Source organism: Bubalus bubalis, chromosome 1 (genome assembly GCF_019923935.1).
Source record: "Bubalus bubalis isolate 160015118507 breed Murrah chromosome 1, NDDB_SH_1, whole genome shotgun sequence".
In the NCBI taxonomy this organism is placed as follows: Eukaryota; Metazoa; Chordata; class Mammalia; order Artiodactyla; family Bovidae; genus Bubalus; species Bubalus bubalis.
Window position 1 is genome coordinate 133,817,591 of NC_059157.1, and position 23,945 is coordinate 133,841,535.

The window sequence follows — 23,945 nt, forward strand, 5'->3', positions numbered from 1 at the left end:
GCTTAGAGGCATGTAGAAGAAGTAAGAACTAAAGAGATACTTGAAATCAAAACTCTCAGTGTCATAATATGTGCATGCTCAGACTCTCAGTTGTGTCCGACTCTTTGTGACTCCATGGACTGTAGGCCACCAGGCTCTTCTGCCCATGGAATTTTTCAGGCAAGATTATAGGAGTCAGTTGCCATTTCTTCCTCTAGGAGATCTTCCTGATCCATGTATTGAACCAGAGTCTCCCGTATCTCCTGCATTGGCAGGCAGATTCTTTACCACTGCACCACCTGGAAAGACCATGTCATAATACATATAATGTTTAAAGTTCATTTTAGGTAATGATAGTTAAAGTGGTGATAGGTAATATGTATTATGTACTTAATTTGTGCCAAGCACAGGGCTAACAGCTATGCATAGATTATCTCATTTAATCCTCATGACCCCAGTGTGTACTATGACTATCTGCATTTCTGCTGAGGAAAAGGAGACTCAAACTAAGTTTAAACAACAGGAATGAGCAGATCTGGGATCCAAACTAAGGTCTTCATGGCTGTGAAACTGGTGTTTCCATGCTGCATTATACTGCATTCTAGAGACTGAGGTTTTTCTTAAGAAGCAAGTTAGCGTTCATTTAAGTAGTTTCACTGTGGTTTGAGTCAACTTTTTGTTTAAGGGAGGAATCCCTGAGGCATACACATGGTCATAGAGGAGAGAAAAATCTTTTCTTCAGGTTCTCCCTTTTAAAAAAATTTCCCTAATCACTGGCAGCCTTTACTCACTAAATATATTAAAGATAGTTAATCTGACATCCTATTTATTAGGAGTCTCTATGGCTAAAGGGCGAGTAAATTTCAATAGCTTACTAGTTTTTTGACCTTGAGCAGTTTTAATGATTAAATTCTCTACACCTTGGTTTTCTTACCTGTTCAATGAAAAGTATATTTACTACTTTGACACACTGTAAAGATCAAATGACAATGAAAACACTATTACTTTTTAAGCATCTCCTCCGTGCCCCATACTCTAATGGGGGCACTGGCATACTTTATCACATTTAATCTTTAACCCAAAGAAGTAGATATTATTATCACCATTTACCAGTGAGGAAACTGAGACTTGTTAAAATTAAAATCTGGTCACACAGCTATGAAGTGAAAAAGGTAAGTTTCAGACCAAACCCGTCTATTCCTAAAGCCTGCGTTTGTCTCCGATTTTATATACTTTTCAGATTACACTTCTCTTCACTATAGAGCATTCAAGAAATACTGGGAATTATTATTTGTACTCAATTGGGAAAATAAGATTCTTTTGTTACAGCTTATTTGAAAATGTGTACTTTATGAGTGGTAAAGAGATCACTGTTAACCAGACCAGGAGACTGATCATGCTGATTTTGAGAGAAAGAAATGCATGTAAGTGAATAGTACAGTTGTTGATTGTTATTGATTGATTCCTAGTGCCACACAGGACACTGGGCCTTGTAGGCTCCGAGAGGCATACTGACTCCAACTGTACCTTTCAGCCTAGCTTTGCCACCCCTTCCCCATCACCAGAAGAGCACAGGAAACGCAGGATGCGTCTGTGTCCTCAGTCATTTATACAGATCTGTGAAGATGCCTTTTTGAAATAGAAGTCAACTTTTGGATAAGATCAAATTGAGGCAAATTGAATTTTTATTTGGTTTGACATAGATTGGGATCAGTGATGTGATTATTTTCCTTCCTATGTAGGGAGGAGAAAGAAAATCATCTTGATAAATCTCCTTGACTTTCTTCAAGGTGTTCAGTATCTTTTTTTGAAAAAAATAAAAGATGTTATGACATAAAGATTAGACCCTGAGGTTGAAAAACTTCTGCGTGGAGCCTAACACAATGGATTTTGATGGGGGAAAACGTTCAGTTCCTACATTCAACAGTTTATTCATTCACTTGACTATTGGTGCTATAGGATACATCAGGGAACAAAACAAAGTCCTTACTCTCATAGCATTTACATTCTAATAGGAGAGAGACAGGCAATAAAAACTCAACGTACAATATGTGGAGGGGTTATTTGGTATACTATAGAGAAAAATCAGGGACTAGGAATCAGAACTGTGCAAGGGGTGTGATTTGAATCAAGGTTTTCAGGGAAGTCTTCTCTGACAAAGTGGCATTTGGCTGAGACCAGAAGAAAGTGAGAAACTTAATCAAGTAGCTATGGAGGGAAGAATTTTGCAAGCACAGAAATGTTAAAGGCTCTGGGGTTTGAGTGTGTGGCATGTTTGAGGAATAGCTGGGAGGTCAGTATGGCTCAAATGAAGTACAGTCATAGCAGAAGGGTCCAGAGAGGAACCCAGCTGCTGATCATGCATGGCCTGTGTGCCATTGGAAGGATTTGGCTTTTATCCGTAAAATAAGATGGGAAGATATTGGAGACTTCTGAGCAAAAGATGTTATGATATAACCAATTTTGAAATGTCCACTAATGTTGGGTACAGAATAGAATAGGTACATGGGAGCACAGGGAGGACGAAGCAAAAGATCAATGGTGAAAACACTGTAGTAATCTAAGAGTTGGTGATAACTTGCCCAGAGTGGTTATAGTGGGAATATTGAAGTAGTTGAATTCTAGGTACAGTTTAAAGGTGGAGGCAATGGGATTTTTGTGGTGTGTCAAGGGAAGAGAGGATTCAAGTAAGTAGAAGAATAGAGTTTCTACTTACATACATGGGGGAAATATGGGAGGAAACATTCAGAAATTTGACTTTCAGCATGTTAAGTATAAGGTGCTTATAAGGCATTTAAGTTTTGTAAGAAATTGAATATGTAAGTTTGGAGGTTAGGGGAAAAGTCTAGGTTAGGAATTAGAATTTGTGAGATGTTTATAATTTCTAAGGACCTGAGACTCATTTAGGGAGTAAGTATATAGACAAGAGTCAGGGAAGCCTGATGCACTGCAGTCTGTGGCGCTGCAAGGTGTCGGACACAATTTAGCAACTGAACAACAGTATAGATAAAAAAGGGATTTATAACTGAGTCACAAATCAGTCCAACATTTAAACATTTAGGAGATAATGAGGAACCAGTAAATGATGGATATTAAAAAAATTACTCTGTCTATAGAATTAAACACACACACACACACACACACACATTCTCCTTTTCTAAGAAATCTAAGTTGAGGTAGGAATCAGTCTCTGAGAAAGGGTGATGCTGAATTTTTCATGATGCAACAAGAAACCCAAGGAGGAAGGTGTCTAATAGGAAATAGAACTTCTCCTCAGTCTTGCTTGGATCAAAAAATTACTTTGGAATTTAGGGTGAAGACATAGTGTGTGATATAATGTATGATAATGAGAAAAGATGGCAGCATGGTTGGAAAAGAAACATGGATAAATTTTGATGTTAATCTTGTGACAATTAATATAATATTTTCTTTTTGAAAAAATATTAAGAACTCTAAAAATCTTCGCAACAAATAAATAAAAAGAATAAAATACATCAATAATACCACACTGAGATAACTACTGCCAACATTTTGGTGCAGCTTTTTTCTAGTTTTTTATCACACACACATATATATTAAAATCAGGATTATATGTACATTATTGTGGTCTTCTGTTTTATTTTATATAATAGCAGGAATATTTTTAGATTTAATTTTCATATTTTGGTACAAGGAGAGAGATGATCAAAGAGAAGATTGTGCTAGTTTGAGAAATGTCTGGTCTGATATCTACTGATAAAGTAGAATGATGACTGGGTGTGTATATGAGAGGAACAGAGAACAAAGATGATGAGACTGGCCTTAGTAACTTGTGTCTTGGTGACTGATACAAGGGCTGGGTTACCCATGGGGACTGAGAAAAAAAAGACTGACCAAAGCTTTGCTTATTTTTTCATGTCAGGGTAGATTTCACACTTGCTTTCTGTGTAACTGGAGCATTGTTGCTTCTTCATTACTAGATGTAGCAGAAACTAAAAGGAAAGGATATTTGGAAATGTTTTGGTTGATATCTATTTATGTAAACAGGTAACAAAATTAACTTGTGACACAAAGTAGGTTATTTTGACTAAATTACTTGGTTTGGCTTTCCCTACCAGAGAAAGAAAAAAAATCATCTTATTTCCCCTGTAATTTTCATGTTGTAGGGATTTCAGTATAAACAAATACACCACCAAAATATTATATAGATATTTATAATATCTTTTTCCACAAATCTGTAAAAATTATGAAAAGCGATTTTAGTTGATCAGTAAAATGTTATGGGTATGACCACTGCAAAATAATTTCTTCTGTTGACAACTTTGATGTCTTACATTGCCTCTAAAATAAATGCCTAATTAGATTAGATTCAGAAGATATTAGTAAAACCAGAACCAATGAAAGTGCTTTTCAAATGAATGAAATTAATGAAAACAACAGAAACAATATTCAGTTGTAATCTGACAGTAGTGACTAAATGTGTGTGTTTCTGTTTATGTATTATGAGCTCTCTTTTTCTGTATATGAGCTCTTGATTGGTGAACACAGTTGGCTAGAGAATGAGACTTTACAAGGTCAAGGTCACACATTCCACTAGCCCCATAGAAGCAGAAAACAATGTCATACCCCTCAATTGCACTACATATTCTGATGATTGTTTTTTGGACATGTGCTCTTGGTCACATAAAGACTAGCCAAGGGAGTTTGGTTCAGTAACAATCATCACACTATTAGGATAAAGGAACACACAACTTTAAGCATAGATGCCACACACTACAGGGCAATGATTTCAACTTTGTACGTTTCTGAATACACAGAAGTCACAAATTTGCAAACTCAACTGCATCATAGAAGAGAAAAAGCCCCACTTAGCCTTGATTCTAGTATTTAGCTGAAAACATAATTGTCTGTCACTTTTATTTCTACTTAATACTACATTACTATAGAAGTTTGAGATATACTGAAAAATATTACATTCTTTTATGAATATACAATTATTCTATGTATCTTCACCATTCATTATAACCAAAACAATGCATCAGAATATAGTTTTTCAAAATCTAAAGTAACATCTTTACATCTTGGAGTTTGTGAAGTCTAATAGAGAAATAACACAATAGCACGGAGCAATTCAGTCACTACGTTTCTGCCACTTCACATTGAGGGTCACATGCAATGACAAATACTGAAACTTGCACCATACATCAAGTTGGAGAAACACTGGCTTTTGATCATTGCATTTTTTGCTTAAAAAAAAAAAAGCTTATGATTTCCTGACATTTCCTTTTCTGATTGAACTATACTGATCCCATAATAAAGTACAAAGCAGTGTAAGTTCCCCCTGCAAATCCACTCATTATCCGCTGGACTTTGGAACCCAACTGCCCCTCTCATCTCACAAGGAGGACTGTGCTTTTATGCTGTTCTTTTAAAAAAAAAAAAAGGAAAAAAAAACTGAACCAAGTCCATAACCTCTAACAAATCACCATTTCCATCTGCAGCCCTGGCAGTTGTTTAAAAGCAAGAGCAGGAACAGAGAGAAAGCCCCTTCTTTAGTGCAGAACTCTTGATCTGCTTTAACCAAACCATTTATACAGTGTGGATCAGCCTTTCAATATGCAAAATGGACGAAGGTACCCAATTTTCTTTTATAATAGATTAAATTCAAAGTAGTTTTATCAGGGAAATCCACTGTAATCTTCTAATTTCCCTTTAAAAAAATTAGTCTCTGGCTATCAAAACACACTAACCATAGGAATAAAATATTTATCTAACAGGTTTCAAGTCTTAAGGACAGCTTCCTCTTTTTTTTTCTCGGACCTTTATGCCTCCCACCCACCAAAGTCCTCGCTCAACCCTACCAACAGCCCAGCTGGCACCACAGATAAGAAGCAAACTGTTTTCTCCATGACCTCTAAGCATTCTACTCCATGGGAAAAGCAACGTGGAATGCACACTCAGCAGGCTAAGAGTCTGGAGCCAGTTTGTCCTCGAGGCATTGCTGCCATAAAACATAATAGTATCCACTGTGTTTTGCTTTAAGCAGATCGGTCTCCCACTCCCTCTCTCCCCTTCCTGCTTCTCACTCTGCACCTGCCTGCAATACACGACCCACACAGCACAGAGCAAACAAAAAAGCACGAAACAGCAACAGATTCCTTTGTTTTACATGCAAATCCTACCTCCGGTAGTTGTCACATCTTCCTCAAAAGCCACGCTTAATTTTTAATGACAGCGATCCAGTGCAGTCCTCCAAATAGCCACCGGTTATCATCATTACCTCTTGTGCCTAAAGCCTTCCTGGACCATTAATGTCACAACCCTTGCTAACTCATAGCTTTAATACTCCCTGCTCAAAATGTCTGAAAGAGTTTGGAAGGACAATAGGAGTGACAGGCACGCTAGACAGCCATGCTTGAAATTAGTTATCTGAAGCTCCGTTAAAGCTGCTTCTTACTGTTTTTAAAGCGTGCAGGAGGTAGGATTTATTAGCCTATGATGGGCACGCTGTTTCTGTTTTTATTAAATACTGTAATAGGCTGTCTGTTAGCAATGCTGTGATAGGTCCAACATCAGTTCCCCACTGCTTTCAAATTCTCATATTAAAAAGAGAGAGAGGGCTCAGACTTCCTTACCGAGACTGAGGTCGACACCACCCTGCCTACTGGATCACATTGCCAAATTCTTTTTAACTAAAGGAGAGAGAATTCCTTTTGCAAATTGGTGTTTTTACATGGAAAGTGAAGTTGAGAATAAACATTCTAGGATTCCCCAAACAATTCTCACTCCCAGCAAGGGAATCCTTCCCTTCTCAGTTACAAAAATAAGAATTCTCTGGAGTTAGGTAAAAGAATCAGTCCCCATAGGAAACGTTCTCATCATTACGGAGGAGGTAGGATTCAGGGCATACATTTACATAAAATTTCAAATGAGTTATAAAAGGGATTGAAAGTATCGATGAGCACATTATTTCATACTAATTTACAAAGCTCTATGTCCCAGTTTGAAGCAGTCATGTGCCCGGCTCTACTGTCCAAATGGAAAGAATGAATGATGGGTGCAAGGGATGGGGAAGTGTACACTACCTTGATCCACTTTGGACCGTTGTGATCATGGAAGGTGGAAGAGGGATTTCTTACCATTGGTCAGAGAAGACGGTAATTACTTGCTAGAAGTGCTACTCTGAAAAGTTCTATGTAGTTCTCCAAGTAGGGAAGCAGAAGAAAGTTCTTGGTGGCTCACAGTATCGCAGAGGATGTGATCTGCTTCCACTACTCAGGTTTAGTCTTTTCCTTCTGCTCTTTCTCCCTTCCTGCTACCCCAGGAGCAGTAAGTTTTATACTGGTTACTATGGAAACCAAGTGGTCTGCTCCAGGGGAGGGGCTTAGAGAAAGCAGCAGATGGAATACGAAGAAACTCTACTATTCTGGCCTATAGAAGTGAAAATGAGGTGGGATTAACAAACAAAAACTACTGCAAAACAAAATCTCAAAGGAGATGATTGCAGATCAACACTATTTAATTACTGGTATTTTTGTTATCTGGAAATATTGTTATGATTATAGCATCCATTATTTATTATATGCAAGAACTGAATATCTGAATTGCTCAGATATCTGATTTTTTTTAAAGACATATTTTTCCCTTTCTCTCTGTTTTTTCCTTTCCTAAACTTCTGGTTGTTGGTTTTATTCTGCCCTAATTGTATGTGAATTTTAGCTGCTATTTGGTCACAATTTCTTTTCAAGAATAAAGTGTGACTTAGTGAGAAAATCTCCTTGTATCACAAACTGTAAACACATTTCATTCTGATTAAGTATTCTTACAGTGATTTCCCCGGGCCAAAATTAGAAAATATTATAATTTAAATTTCAAAAAATAATTCTGCTCCCATTATGTTGGTAGGACAAAAAGGCTTTTTCAAATTTTCAGTTCTTAAAGTAGAAAAAAAGTAATTTTTTTGTATTTTGTCCAAAACCTTTCACTAGCCTCATGATCATGCAAGATAAACTGTTTCTTAGCCAAGTAATTAAATTTCACAGTTTTAAGGAGTCTGGGGAATACAAAATTATTGTCTTTAGTAACTCATTTTCAGTTTGTAATTGGAGTAACTCACACCACTGAAGGAAGAGCCTGAAATTCCAAAATGAAATTGTTGGGAGATTATTTTTCAGCATTTAATAAAAATTCAGTGGATTTATTTTTAAATAGGCAAGCATATCATTTAGAAGTTTTGTAATGGAAAAATATTATTTCATGGAAAATGAATTTATGATATTCTCTTTAAAAAATGACAAGAGTAATATTATAAATTGCATATCTCAAATAATTTTTTTTAATGTAAGGAAGTATTTAAATGACAATTTAAAAACGTTTAACAGCGCCATATCTGATTTGTGGGGAGAGATAGAAAGAGAAACTCCCCTCCTCAGCTGGATACTTCCCTCCAGTCTTAAGTGTGATCATTTTAGGAAATAGCTGTTTATAATGTAAGAGATATGGATAGGACATTGATGAAGAAGATGGGACTGGGGCAGAGATAGTTGGTGATGCTTTAGAGAGGCTTTGTCTCTGGAGGAGCAAAAATCACTTGACCTCTCTGAGGATGAAGCAGGTTTCCAGAAGAGGCAGTTCAGATGGGAGTGGGATGGGGTGAAAGATGGCTCGTTGAGGTAATGGAGAAAGAGCAGGAAATGAGGAAGGGAAGCTAAAGGGAGGGAAAGAGAGAAGGAGATCTTTAAGAAGGAAGGAAAGAATTTCTGGAAGTAGCATGGTATTGGAAGAGGATATAGGCTATGAAATAGGATGCCTGGTTTTGAAACTTGGCTCTGTTAGCATCCCCTGTAAAATGGGGTGATCAAGAATGACTATTGTAAGACTCAGCAATAATGAGACAGGGTACACAGAAAGGGAAGAGTAGTTCTTGTGAACAGAAATACTAAAATAAGTGCTGGTTTTTATTGATGAAGATAAATGATTAGAGAGGAGGTCATCATTGTTCAGTTGCTCAGTCGTGTCTAACTCTTTGTGACCCCATGGACTGCAGCACACCAGGCTTTCCTGTCCATCGCCATCTCCTGGAGCTTGCTTAAACTCATGTCCATCAAGTTGGTGATGCCATCCAACCATCTTATGCTCTGTCGTCCCCTTCTCATCCTGTCTTCAATCTTTCCCAGCATCAGGGTCTTTTCCAATGAGTCAGTTCTCCGCATCAGGTGGTCAAAGTATTGGAGCTTCAGCTTCAGCATCAGTCTTTCCAACTAATATTCAGGGCTGACTTCCAGCTTTTTTTTTATTGTACAGCTCTTACATCTGTACGTGACTACTGGAAAAACCATAGCTTGGACTAGACGGACCTTTGTAGGCAAAGTAATGTCTCTGCTTTTTAATACTCTGTCTAGGTTGGTCACGGCTTTTCTTCCAAGGAGCAAGCGTCTTTTAATTTCATGGCTGCAGTCACCATATTCAGTGATTTTTGGAGCCCTGGAAAATAAAGTCTGTCACTGTTCCCATTGTTTCCCCATCTATTTGCCATGAAGGGATGGGACTGGTTGTCACGATCTGGTCCTATCACTGAAGGAGGTAGGAGGTATGATAGGAAAGAGGCGAAAAGAAAGTGGGCAGAAAAGGTGGCCTGGCTAGAGAAAAGAGAGGGAGTGTGGAACGAGAAGAATCTCTCTTGTTGGGTCATAAAAGGTAGAATTTCTTGTTTTTGTTTTGCTTTCTGGATCACATTCCAATAACTGTCCCCTTAGTTCCTCCCTATAATGAAGTTTCAGATAATAAAGTATCTTTGGCGCTTACACCTCCTTCAACAAGAGAGAACCTATGTTGGATTTGTTTAAAGCGTGTTCTACCATTTCACAAACAGCTGATCTGAGGACTGAATCTGGTTATTCGTAGCATTGCTTTTTTGGATGGTTCCCTGGAGAATGAAGTTTGGGGCAGCAGAAGGCAGGAACTAAAGTGATATTTCAGAACTACATTACCAAAACATTCAGCGGGAGTACTCTCTGCATCCGTGACTTGATAACAGTTCTGACGGCATCTGCTCTCTGAATGCACATTAAAAAAAAACTTGTTCTGGAAAGAATGTGAGTATGTTAACAAATACTAGGTTGAGAACTGGAGCCTGGGTGAGAGTGATGCCATCACACCCGCAGAGAATTTGCAGTTTACATGCACAGCCTTCAAGTTAAACGATTTAATGAATGGAATGATGAATGCATAATTTTATTATGAGTCATCACTATTAAGATGAAAATTTGATAGATACATACCAGAAAGTGTAGTTATATGTTAGAGATACAAGTGCTAATTGTATTTTGGAGTATATAATTTATGCTCTGAATAATACAGAGAGTAACTGCTTTTGCCCTGTTGTGACTATTTTTCTAGGAACAATAGGAAAGTTAGCTTAGAAACTGCTTCCTTCCTGTTATATTCCTGTGAAAGATGACCCACTCTGAAGTCCCAGTTTAGATCTACAAAAGAGGCATTCTCTAGTATAAATGTGAAGTTTTAGGCTTAGAAAGTAGTTAAAAGAAAACAATTGATGAAAATCTAATATTTAAAATAGTGTCTGATTTCCAAGACAGAATGAAGTGCCTTTCGTTTGTCTATCACACTTTTCATAAAGATTTTCCTTCTCATTGGACAGTTTTAAAAGTTTACTAATGGAATGAGAATTTCTAAGACTTTGTATTTATAGAATATATTCACACACATCATATTTGAGTCTCAGAACAAAGTGACTGAGAGGCAGGGCAAGTATTAGTAGTTCCATTCCATCTGGAAAAATTGAGGATGAGAGAAGTTATAGGATTTCCCCAAGATCACATAGCCTATGTTTTGTAACTCATAATTCAGCATTATATTTGTTTCATGAAACTTTGAGATTGGCTCCTAATATTCCTCCTAGAAATATCTAGAAATTTGAACACCAGGTGAATTTTTAAAAAAACTGTATGGAGCTTACCAGCATTTTTTTTTTTTTCTCTTCCTATCTGTCAAATATTCATGCCTGTTCTTTTGTTGTTGTTGTTAAATCTTTGGTTTTGCAGCTCTTCATGTTTTTAAGGTGGAATTGGTAAACCTTTTTAAAAGATAAACTATAGGTTTTCAGAATTCTTCTGATTACAGTGTCAACACGATGTAATTCTATACTAATTATGGCAGCTGCCTGGGGCTCTCCAATCTATAGGCTCCAAGCAGAAACCTATCTAGTGAGGTCATAACTTGGATCACTTTCTTGGATTCTTTGATTGAATTTCTGTCTGTCTTCATAAAAATTAGGAGAGAAATTCTGCAGGAAACCACCCCTTTTGTCAGTAGTTAGCCCTATCAGCAGTTTCAGAGAGTTATCATTCTGTATGCCTGTGGTTGAAATGAGAATAGGAGGTAGATAATAATATACTATTCATGTTAATTGACTTAGGTGAATTTTTGGAAGAGGAGAAACATCCTCTTCAACATCCCCACTCCCACCACCAAGCACAGATAAAGATGCCTGAGCCCTTGCCTGGCTGCCCATGAGAGAGCACTGGCACAGACAGTTTAACCAACTTTCCAAAGCCATCATTCTTTGGCTGAGCCACTGTCTTCGGCAGACAGCTTATTGGGACTGCATTTCCATTCTTCTGAAGCCTGTCAGGGGATTGGACATAAATCAGCTTTAAAATAAAACTTAAAATAGAGCCATGAAAGTTGTTGGAGTTTTATTTCATTTGGTTTCTCTTACTTTCTGTGGCCTAAGTGCAATCTTTCTGCCTCCTGGAAACATGCACTTACTATACCGATGTGACACTCCGGGCTCGGGGTATCTACGAGCAATCAAGGAGAAGATGATTTCTGGTCGCTATTATTACCGTTATGACTTATGGTGCTGCAGTAATACGTACTTGCTGCACACTATAGCGTTAGGTATGATATCTGTGCTTTCAATATCAGTTAATTAAAACACTTCTGTCTTCAAAACAAAAATCCCTGGTATGCAGAAGTCTCGAAGGTTGGGTAAGAGGATAAAGACTTATTTGTTGTCGTTTATGTTCATGTGTATATTTTAATAACTCACTAACCGTTGCTAGATTCTTAGGGTGGAAGAAGAATCATTTAACAAACAAAATGCTTTGTAGCAGGTGTATGAATATTCATGGTAAAAGGTCCTGTTTTGTAAACGACAGCAAAATCTCTTACTTCTTTGTTAGTTGGAGAATTTCTAAATGTTTACAGAATGCTAGACATCTAGGAACATGTTAATAAATATTTCTACATTTCATAATTTACTTAGGGACAGAATCAGCAAAATGGATATAAACAAATATGTTTTGTATAGTGAAAAGTATCTGTAAAGTTACTTTTGCCAAGGGTATAAGTTAGACACGGTGGTACATGCCTTGTTTAACCCCCCAAAACAAAACACTGTTTAATTCTGATTATAAAAGTGACACTTGCTCATGATTAAAAAATTGGAGTATGTAGAAAATATAAACAAAAGTCTCCTGAGATGCTACAGTCCACAGGTAACTTATATTAGCCCTGTTGCTAAGTTGTGTCTGACTCTTTGCGACCCCATGGACTGTAGCCTACCAGGCTCCTCTGTCCATGGGATTTTCCAGGCAATAGTACTGGAGTGGATTGCCATTTCCTTCTCCAGGGGATCTTCCCAACCCAGGGATCGAACCCGGGTCTCCCACATTGTAGACAGACGCTTTACCGTCTGAGCCACCAGGGAAGTCTCATTAACTTATATTAATATGTATTATCAAAATTTAAACAACTGGAATTATATTGCATATGTGGTTTTATATGTTAATTTCATCCTTAATGTTATAATGTGTTTTTCATGTTATTTTATTTTTAAAAATCTTCAATATTTTTAATGGTTGCATAATATTTTATCATATGAACCTTCCCAAAATTATTTAAGAAATCCATTTTTGAACACCCAGGTGATTTTTATTTTCCATTAGCACAGTGCTCTGGTGAAGGTCTTTTTACATAAATCTCTGTCTACATCTCTGATTATATTTATTTAAGGTAGAGTTTCATATCTGGATCACTGGCCTGAAACATGTGACTATTCCAAAGGCTTTTGGTATGTATTTCGAAGCTTCTCTCTTGAAGGGCTGTATCATTTCCAAATCCCACCGGTGTTGCCTGACCAGCCCAGGGCAGGGTATTCGTTGTGGTGGGAAAAGAATGCCTTGTTCCTCTCTTTCACACATAGAGGTTTATTTCACTTTCTTTTTGCTTTGGGGACTGACGGGAAGCCAAGAGTCATAGAACAAGAGAGGAGAGAAAGGCAAACGAAGATGGTTACTAATGTTGGAATTTTTGTTTTGGTTTCTTGAAGTGGAAATGTCTTTATTTCCCTTGTGGAAGGAGGGAAGTAAAGACTGGCTACAGAGCCTGTTGCGTTCACCATTCACAGTGTTCCTATGGCTCAGAGCAGTCTCTCTTCCCAACCATGTCCTTTGAAACCTGGGATATGCCTTCTCTAGGAGGATTCTGTTGTATGCCAAGGATTCATAAATCCACAAGTTAAATATGGTGTGTCTTTCTGGAAAACCAGTTTACTTAATGATTTTGGGAGCAGGAGTTTTGCATTTTTGTGTTTTGCAGTGTTTTTATCGCATACATAAACCAATAGAATTGCTTTCTTAACATCATTAAACCTGAGACTTGTCCAGATAAGCTCAACAAACAGAACATTTTTATGAACTGGAAATCATAGGAAGTTTGGAACATTTTTTCTCTTCAAGGAATTCTTTCATCAAAATGAATAACATGTCTTCAGTGAGACCTAGTGATGCTAATACAAAGGGTGGGAAAATTTTCCTGACAAGTTAGAAGAGACCTGTGTCACTTGGTTTATAAAGAAGTTTGTAATCTTTCTAAGATTTGGTGATTTTTTTATGTCACACACTCAGAAATCGCCCACACACGAGTCAGATCAACATCCGTCAGAATTGCACTCAAATTTTAATTTGCACAGGAGTCCATGTTTTGTTTTAATTCCTGTTAGTGAAGTAACTCCAATTGTGTGTGTGTGAGAGAGAGAGAGAGAGGGAGACAGAGAGACAGACAGAGAGAGTTCAGTTGCATTTTTAGTTTGTCTTTTTAAACTATCCTAATTCTAAAATTATGTTTTCAACTGGGATCACTGACTGGTAGTTAAAACAATATCCTCTTTTGAAGTGAGCTTGAAATATCAGAAAATGTGCAAGGAAGGAAGGAAATGCAGAATAACCTGAAATCATGGGGACGTGTCAGAACTGACATTCCCAAAACTTGCCACAAAGCACTTGGTAGCAACAAAGTAATGAGAAGCAGTCAATCAAAAACCTGTTAAATGTCCCCCAATATTTTTTAAATTATGGGTTTGTTTTATGGAGATGGAAAATTAACATTATAAAATGGAAAATACTGGATAAGGATTCCACAAAGTCATCACTTCTGCAGGGAAATTTGAAAACTAATCATACAGGTTTTGAAGAAAAAAGTCCCCAGAATTTTATCAACAAAAAAGAGAAAGTCTTAGGTAGATTTACAATAATGCATTGCATTATAAAAGTCAAGCAAGTCAGTCAAAACAACTTGACATTATCTTTAAGTTCAAAATATTATCTTTTCCATTTCTTGCTTCCCTAGTGGCTCAGAAGGTAAAGCATCTGCCTGCAATGCAGGAGACCTGGGTTCGATCCCTGGGTCAGGAAAATCCCCTGGAGAAGGAAATGGCAACCCACTCCAGTACTTTTGCCTGGAAAATCCATATGGACAGAGAAGCCTGGTAGACTATAGTCCATGGGATCGCAAAGAGTTGGATACGACTGAGTGACTTCACTTTCACTTAGAGAACAAAGCTCAAGGAATAGAAGATAATTTGGTGAAATCTTAACAATGAACATGGTCAGATGGGGACTTTGTGAAAATTAGAAAAAAACTACCTCTTCATCAGAACATTTATGAACCACCTCCTAAGAAATTGTCCCAATAGGTAGGAAAAAATTCTGATATCTAGGAAATAAATTATGGCCCCAGAATTACAGAGTAGAAGATCTGCATGACTATACACAGTGGTTTTGCATGTCTTAACCAAGAAGAGGTAGCATAGGCAAAAATCATGCTGCCGAATTTAAGAAGGCTGAAATTAACCCTACTCTTTTCTTCATATTTTCATGATAGCTTGGATGTTAATAATTTTGACACATTTGATAATTCATGATTACATAGTCACATTATATACATACATACCTATATATACATACATACATACATATATTTATATATAGAGAGAGAGACAGAGAGAAAGCCCACTAAACACATGGTATTTCAACTAAACTTATTGGGTATTGAAGTGTCTGGGCTGGTCACCGTTAACATGGAGAGTGAAGTACAAGATATATGTCAAGGTACAGGATGAAAATATATTAATAAAGAGGCTGAAAACATAAGAGACATGGGCCTTTAATGCAGAAAATCAAACAGGTAAAAACAGGTGTTACAGAGGCAGAAGAAGGAAAATTTGATAAAGAGGCAATATGTTTTAAAAGATACCAAGAAATTGCTTTTTGTGATCAGAAGAAAGACCTGAAATCCTTTGGTTTCAGGGAGAACTCACATTATTTTCTCATCATTGTCTTAAAATAGCAGTACCCAATAGATCTTTGTTTGCTATGTGAGTATTTACTGAATGAAACAAACAAGCAATGCAGGCAGAAGAAGAGAAGACTTCGAAGCCGTGACATTTCATCCACATTCCCCTCGCACAGTCACACACACACACTGGATAGGGACAGGCTGACTGGCGCCAGGCTGTGAAAATGCCCTGTGAGGTCACCAGAAGCAGAATGGTCACGCTGAAAGAGGGATGCTGATAAAAGCCTGAGACAGAGGGGGACAGAACGAGTACAAGCATTCCAGAGGACCCCTTCTCAGGGAAAAGAAGAGAAGAACAAGTATTTTAAATCTCATATTATAGAGGACAAGGAAGGGGATAAGTGAATGAGAAATATAGCGTCTTGGTTGTGGGAACAGTGTTCCAGTGGCAGAACAGTGTTTAAGAGTAGTGGGTATGGGGAAAGGAAACATATTCTGATGTAATGAAATAGTGCAAGAGAATTTCCAAGCTAACAAACAAACAAACAAAAACCCCACCACACTGGACACCATGATTAAACTATCAAAACCAGGAAAAATAAAAAAGAAGGAAAAATAATATAAAATAAATAAGATAAAGTGGAATGGTATGCTATGCTAACTCACTTCAGTTGTGTCCGACTCTGTGTGACTCCATAGACGGCAGCCCACCAGGCTCCCCCATCCCTGGGATTCTTCAGGCAAGAACACTGGAGAGGGTTGCCATTTCCTTCTCCAATGCATGAAAGTGAAAAGTGAAAGCGAAGTCGCTCAGTCGTGTCCGACTCTTAGTGACCCCATGGACTGCAGCCTACCAGGCTCCTCCATCCATGGGATTTTCCAGGCAAAAGTACTGGAGTGGGGTGCCATTGCCTTCTCCGATAAAGTGGAAAGGAAGAAATAAATTACAAACACTTATAATTTGCAAATAGAATTTTCCCTTTAAAAGAATGAGTCTATCAAATTGGGTTGAGAACAAATTTAACTCTTGTATATATTATACTATTGATAGAAAAATAAAGTCAAAGTGATAAAGATTGAAAATGAAGAAGTAGAAAAAAAGATACCAATAAAATATAGGATAACGAAAAGCAAAGGTTGCAATATTAATAAAAGTCAATATATTTAAACTTAAAAGTACCATAGAGGATAAAAATAAGCATTATGTAATGGTCAAATTGATAATTTCTGAAATAGCTATAATAGTCATAAGCCTATATTCACTCTCCCATCAATTAAAAAATAAATCAGTAAATACACAAAGCAAAAACTACTAGAAATCAGAAAAGAACTTTTAAATAGTATAATAGGTGACATTATTTTAAGCCAGTGACATTGCTAAGAATTTGACAGAATAAACATACAAAAAATAAGCAAAATCATAGATAAGCAGCATCACACATCAGTATTTTTAAAAGGCTTCCGTCTTTGAAATAGAGAATTAAAATTTAAAATAATAACAGAAAAATAATAACAACAATGATAGCAATAATAACAAGGCACTTAGCTACACAGAAAACCTTATACATGTTTTAAAATTAGATTTTTTATGAGCCACATTTTTATATCACTTACAAATGAAATTAGAAATAAATAATACACTGATGATAAAATGAAAAAACAACAAACCAACCAACAGCAGTCTTGAATTATCACTGGATCAAGGGAGAGTGAAATGGAAATAGTTACTATGTAGAGAATACCAAGGACTCTAGATGTCATACCCTGTTACTCTAAAGATGCACAGCTTTAAACTTCTTTACTATTAAAGAAGAACGATGAAACAGTAAAGCAAATTGTATGCATCTGAAGAGACTAGAAAGGCAATTTTAAAAAGCAAGAAGCAGAAATTAAAGATAAAAGCGGAAGTTACTAAGATGGAAAATAAGAAATGGAGGAAGGCTAAATTCAAAACCTTAAATATCTAATGGGATAGATTTTCCTGTTATGAGATGATTAAGGAGAACAAAGTAAATGAATATGTGTAAGATATAAGTGAGGAGAAAGATATAACTATAAATATATAAGATTAAAATAATTAAAGGAAATAAAACATTTGAAAACGAAATGGATGTGGCGATGGTGGCTTCGTCGTTAAGTTGTGTCCACCTCTTGCGATCCTGTGGACTGTAGCCTGTCAGGATCCTCTGTCCATGGAATTCTCCAGGCAAAAATATTGGAGTGGGTTGCCATTTCCTTCTCCAGGGGATCTTCCCGACCCAGGGATCAAACCCAGGTCTTCTGCGTTGCAGGCAGATGATTTAAACTGAGTTATGAGGGAAGCCCAATGAAATGGATGATTTGCTATCAAATATAAGTTGGCTCAAATACAAGCTGACTCAAAAATAAAACAAAAAATTTGATAAAGCAATCATCATAGAAAGAATCAGACCAGAGATTAGATATCTAGGTATGTAGAAAGCCCAGAAACACATGTTCATTGCTGAAATTTTATCTCAACCTGAAAGAACAGGTCATTATAAAGCTGTTTCTAATCCAGATCATAGGAGAATGAGTAAATCATTTGATTTGATTTTATAAGGTTAATATAATTTAATACCAAACCAGAATAAAGCTATTTCTAGGAAAAAAAAAAAGGAAACGAAAACTATGCAGAGGGAATGAATGATCAGGAATCATTAATGAACATGATTCAAGATTCTAAATAAAATATTAGAAAATAAAATACAGCAAGGTATCAAAATATATCGTGACAAAGTCGGCTTTATTCAAGAAATGCAACATACCATCAATCTATTAACACAAGCCTAAGACAAATTCAAGGAAAACAAGCCATATGATCTTATTGAACGATGTTGAAAGACATTTGATAAAAGTAATCAGCCAGTCAGTAAAATTCTAAGTAAAATGGGAAAAGAAGAAAACTCAGTTCAGTTCAGTCACTCAGTCGTGTCCGACTCTTTGCAACCCAATGAATCGCAGCATAACAGGCCTCCCTGTCCATCACCAACTCCCGGAGTTCACTCAGACTCATGTCCATCGAGTCAGTGATGCCATCCAGCCATCTCATCCTCTGTCGTCCCCTTCTCTTCCTGCCCCCAATCCCTCCCAGCATCAGAGTCTTTTCCAATGAGTCAACTCTCCGCATGAGGTGGCCAAAGTACTGGAGTTTCAGCTTCAGCATCATTCCCTCCAAAGAAATCCCAGGGCTGATCTCCTTCAGAATGGACTGGTTGGATCTCCTTGCAGTCCAAGGGACTCTCAAGAGTCTTCTCCAACACCACAATTCAAAAGCATCAATTCTTCGATGCTCAGCTTTCTTCACAGTCCAACTCTAAAATCCATACATGACCACAGGAAAAACCATAGCCTTGACTAGATGGACCTTTGTTGGCAAAGTAATGTCTCTGCTTTTGAATATGCTATCTAGGTTGGTCATAACTTTCCTTCCAAGGAGTAAGTGTCTTTGCTGCAGTCACCATCTGCAGTGATTTTGGAGCCCCCCAAAATAAAGTCTGACACTGTTTCCACTGTTTCCCCATCTATTTCCCATGAAGTGATGGGACCGGATGCCATGATCTTCATTCTCTGAATGTTGAGCTTTAAGCCAACTTTTTCGCTCTCCTCTTTCACTTTCATCAAGAGGTTTTTTAGTTCCTCTTCACTTTCTGCCATAAGAGTGGTGTTATTTGCATATCTGTAGTCATAGAAAACTACTTAAATATAAAAAGACTATTTATCAAAATCTAACAGTAGATATACTAAATGTGAAACTCAAGTCATTTCAAATAAAATAAGGAATTAGGGATTCTCAATTTAAAATTCTTGATATATGAAGTCGTTCCTGTGTGACGTCTGCCTACTTCTTTTAGTCTCATTTCCTATCCTTAATTTACAGATAGGTCATCACCATCCACATCTGCATCTAGTCCCTCCCGAAAGGATGTTGTTTCATACTTCTTTGCTTTTTCTCAGACTGCCTTCTTTTTGCCTTGGTGCCTGCTTATCCCTATCCTCTCATCTTCATCTGAGCAAGTCCTCATCGTTAGACTCAGCTCCCACTCTCCCACATATGCCCTTGTATTTTTCCAGTGTTGCTCTGGAGTAATGCTGCTTGAGCACAAAAATGGGGTCCTGTTTTCTTCTGTTTGGCCGTTGTCTACCACTGTGCCTGACACATAGAATACATGTAATAAATGTTAACTGAATTAATGTATGAAGAGATGAACAAATCCATAAATACTATGACTGCTGCTGCCTTGCTTCCTTTGGGTTTATTCTTCCTAGTAACAGTGATGGTGTGACTTCCTGCTGAGAGGCTCGCTCAGGTTGATGACTAAACATCTCTTTGTGTATAGATGAATTCTCTTTTGTTTTATGACCCATATGCATACTTGGCAAATGATGTCGTTAATGCATTTTACTTGCCTTCTGCTTCATGAAGTGCCAATTGTGTCCATATCTGCTAAGTTTTTTTGCCTGCTTCTTTGTTTTCACCACTGGGTGCTGACAGTTTGAGGGGGTGAGGGTTAGGGCAGAAGAGATGTTTCAGAAGCTCTGCTAAATGACCCAGAATAACTCTTTACCTTGCAGATGGTGCTTCATATAAATTCTCTAGTGTCCTGCTGGGGTGCTTTTCTTGGCTAACAACTCATTGGACATTTTGACAACCGTTGCTTGTAGAGTAGACACCTTAGTGCTTTAACTACATCCCTAAGGCTGTGTAGGGGGAAATTGACCCTGAATGGATTCAGAAGAGTTCAGTCGGTGAGCCTGATTTTTCAGCTGCTGGAATTTGCCACTTCTTGTAATTTCTTTGGTCTCCCATTCTAGCTTCTGCCATCTGCCATTGTAACGTAGCACAGGTGCGCAAGATTTTCTTGTTCTCCTGTAAACATGGCTTTGCCATCCCCTTTATTTATCTGGTCATTAGTTATCAAATTGTTGATGGTTTGACCATTCCTCAAAACATCTGCTCCAGATGCTACTTCTCCAAGGGGAATGAGAAATAGCTAATGTGCTTTGTAGTCATTAACTTGGGTTTAATTGCTTTCTCCTAATTCAATGTGCACACATTTTAATAATTTATTTAATTTACTCAATTGTCCAGTTTATTTGGGTGTGTAAAATGTACCATATGGAAATCTACATCATACTCCTCTAACTATAAAACTCATTTCAAGTATCATGTTTTCTGGGAAGTCTTGCCTGACTCCATCTAGCATAAGTCAGAATTTCCTCTTCTACTTATGTCAGTATTTTAAATGTGACATATTTTATTATAGTTATTTGTATCTCATTTACTAAGCAGTGAAGCTGGGTTGGATATGTCTTTTTACTTTGTAACCTCATTTATTAGTACAATTAGCAAGAGCTTAGAAATTAGCACATGTTAAGTAAAGGCATGTAGCCTGACCAACCAGCTACAATAGTTGAACTCTTCATAACTATCCTTGTGTGTCCTTAAAAAATACAGAAAACCAGTGGGAGGGAATATCCTGATAAGAAACTTCCAGTAATCCTTTAGAAGCTTGGTTTAGAGGCAAAGACACTGGATTTGTAGTTGGAAAATCTGGGTTTCATGGCTACCATTTTTGACCTATGTCTCCTTTGGGAAAGTCATGTACATTCAACTTTCCCATCTGTAACATGGAAATACTAATATGTCATGGCCACCTCATACAGGTTTTGTGAGAACCGAGTAAAAGGATATTTGATAAAACTTCAAGCAATATGCAGAAGAAAGCTGTTGAAGGTGCTTCTGCTCATTTTGACATATTTAATGCACTTACATAGGTCATATGATATTTTAATTTTTTACACTTAAATACTATTTTAAAAAATGATATATCACACAAGGAGTATTCAGACTTCAAAGGAGATGATGAGAGTGATTTTGCCTTTTGGGCCTAACCAAGGCCTTAGAAATGCCCAAAGATGAAAATATGGCAGGCTATAAAAAGTGAAACACAAATAAAGAGTTGCAGCATCCTTCTGCAAAACTTGTTGCTGACTATCTATCTTTTATCTGAGACTAAACGGAATTCCTTATATTCACATACATAGGAGGCATCTGACCAAATCAGGCTACCTGTATAAGACATTTATTGAGTAATTCCAAGGGAATTTCACACTCTTGCCCTTCTTGATATGAGGTCACAAAATTCACTTGGCTTCAAACAGACCCATGTGGCTACTGAGAGATTGCTTCAGTGTCTCCTCCATCTGTATATTCTGCCCAGTTTGATGGATGCCTGCTGGCCTTTCATTTGTTAAGTGATGGCTTACCAATCAAGCCCTGTTTCTCTGAGAGGGCCTAGAATGACTTAGAAAACTTCAAATTTTACTTTCATTTGGAAGTCTCACAATCACTACCCTCTCTTTGCTAATTCAAAACCATACAATTGCTATTACCACTGTTCTTTTGTGGTGATAATCAAAAACTACTTAGAGACTGTACCCATCTCTACTCTGGAAAATATGGTACACAGGATCTATATCTGGTCTCTGAACTTCTTTCTTCATCGCCTAGAACAGACATTTTTGTCTATGACCTTAAATTAGTTTTATGCCAACTGGTGGGATTCCCAGGTGGTAAAGAACCCACCTGCCAATGTAGGACCCTTAAGAGATGCAGGTTTGATCCCTAAGTTAGGAAGATCCCCATGGAGATGTGCATGGCAATCCGTTCCAGTATTCTTGCCTGAAGAATCGCATGGACAGAGGAGCCTGGCAGGCTGCAGTCCACAGGGTCACACAGAGTCAGACATGACTGAAGTGACTTAGCACGCACATGCATGCCAACTAGCCGTACTTATCAAAGTATGAGGGACTAATTTATTTCTTTTATCTTAAAAAAAAGATTCAAGATCTGTTTCATTTCCTTTGATCTCATCTCCTTATTGCCATTTTAAAATCACTGTTACTTGGTGTTTTAAAACCAACATACTAAAAACTGAATATGATAAAACAGCACAGACCAGTTCTTTGAAAATGGGCAGACAGAAGAGACTGGAGGGCAGAGACAAAAATTCAGTAAAGATGAGTTCAAAGAAAGATTTGTAAAAATGTTGCAGATTTCTTTACTAAATTCTTTGAGATGTCATTGATTCAAACATTACTTATCTAGGTCACAAGAATTCATTCTACTGAATATCCCTTGCTATGAACCTAGGCTAGCATTTATTTTTAAGGATCATTTTCTGGTCTTGTTTCTTGTCTGAAAAGCTGTGCTGGATTGCATTCCAGGACAATAAAATAGTTGCCTGCTGCGGTTGATGGGATGTTAGCTCAATTAACGAAACTAATAGAAGTCTGGAAACATGCTTGAGATTAAATGGTAAATTATAGGCCTGTGATCCTCATGTTTGATGGAGAAAACCATCATACAATTTACATTTCCAGATCCCTAGAGTTGATATAGAATTTGGCCTAATAATACTTGCCTTTGAATCTGAGTTTTGCCATTTGCTCTTATGTAAATCAGGGAAAACTCTTTAATTTTCACATGTTTCAGTTTTCTCATCAATTGTTGCTATTCAGTCATAAAGTTGTGTCTGACTCTTTGTGACCCCATGTACTGCAGCTTGCCAGGCTCCTCAGTCCTCCACTATCTCCTGGAGTTTGCTCAAATTCATATCCATTGAGTCAGTGATGCTATCTAACCATCTCATTCTCTGCTGCCCTCTTCTCCTTTTACCTTCAGTCTTTCCCAGCATCAGGGTCTTCTCCAATGAGTCAGCTGTTTGCATCATATAACCAAAATATTGGAACTTCAGCTTCATCAATTAAATGGGACTTATAACACCTACCTCACAGGGATGTCATTAGGTTATTTGAAAGTTTTATTTTTTAACACTCTAAAGCATCATACAAATGTTAGTTAGTTAGCATTATGGTTATTGCTTATCAAGAGCAAATCCTGTCAAAAAAATCTAATCTCATTTAGAGCAGGAGGACAATTTTGCTTCCTGTAGATGTCATTTCCCTTGATCTTGGCAATGTTTCTAAATGGAGCTTTGTTGCACAATATCAACCCTTATGGGAATATGACTGAGAGCACATACAGTTCCTTAGTGTGTTTGTAACACCTGGTTAGAAACACAATCGGAGAATGGTCCTTAAAAATAAATGGTGGTCCAGAGAGGTAAGTAACAAGTGATGTTCAATGGGAAGAAGTCTTAGAACCAGGGTGACTCACCAAGGTAAGTTTCAATCAATGACACACAAACAGTTCAGTGAGACTAAGTTATTTAAGTATTCCAGTGACAAGACTGTATGAACTGGGTTCTGCTACTTTGATTAAAGATAAATTGAGAATTCAGAGTGACCTTGGTGGTTTAGAAAAGAGATCGGAAAAAGACTCAATAAGGTTTTGTCCAACTAGG

General features: G+C 37.3%; 1 protein-coding gene across 1 annotated transcript in view; it reads right to left on the reverse strand.

Annotated features, from left to right (window-relative positions):
- Positions 1–6,529, reverse strand: part of KCNMB2 (potassium calcium-activated channel subfamily M regulatory beta subunit 2) — a 303,956-nt gene extending 297,427 nt beyond the window's left edge. The window contains exon 1 of the mRNA XM_006054311.3: positions 6,141–6,529. The gene's annotated coding sequence lies outside the window, so the exon portion shown is untranslated. The remainder of the gene's footprint in view (positions 1–6,140) is intronic.
- Between the last annotated feature and the right edge of the window lie 17,416 nt (positions 6,530–23,945).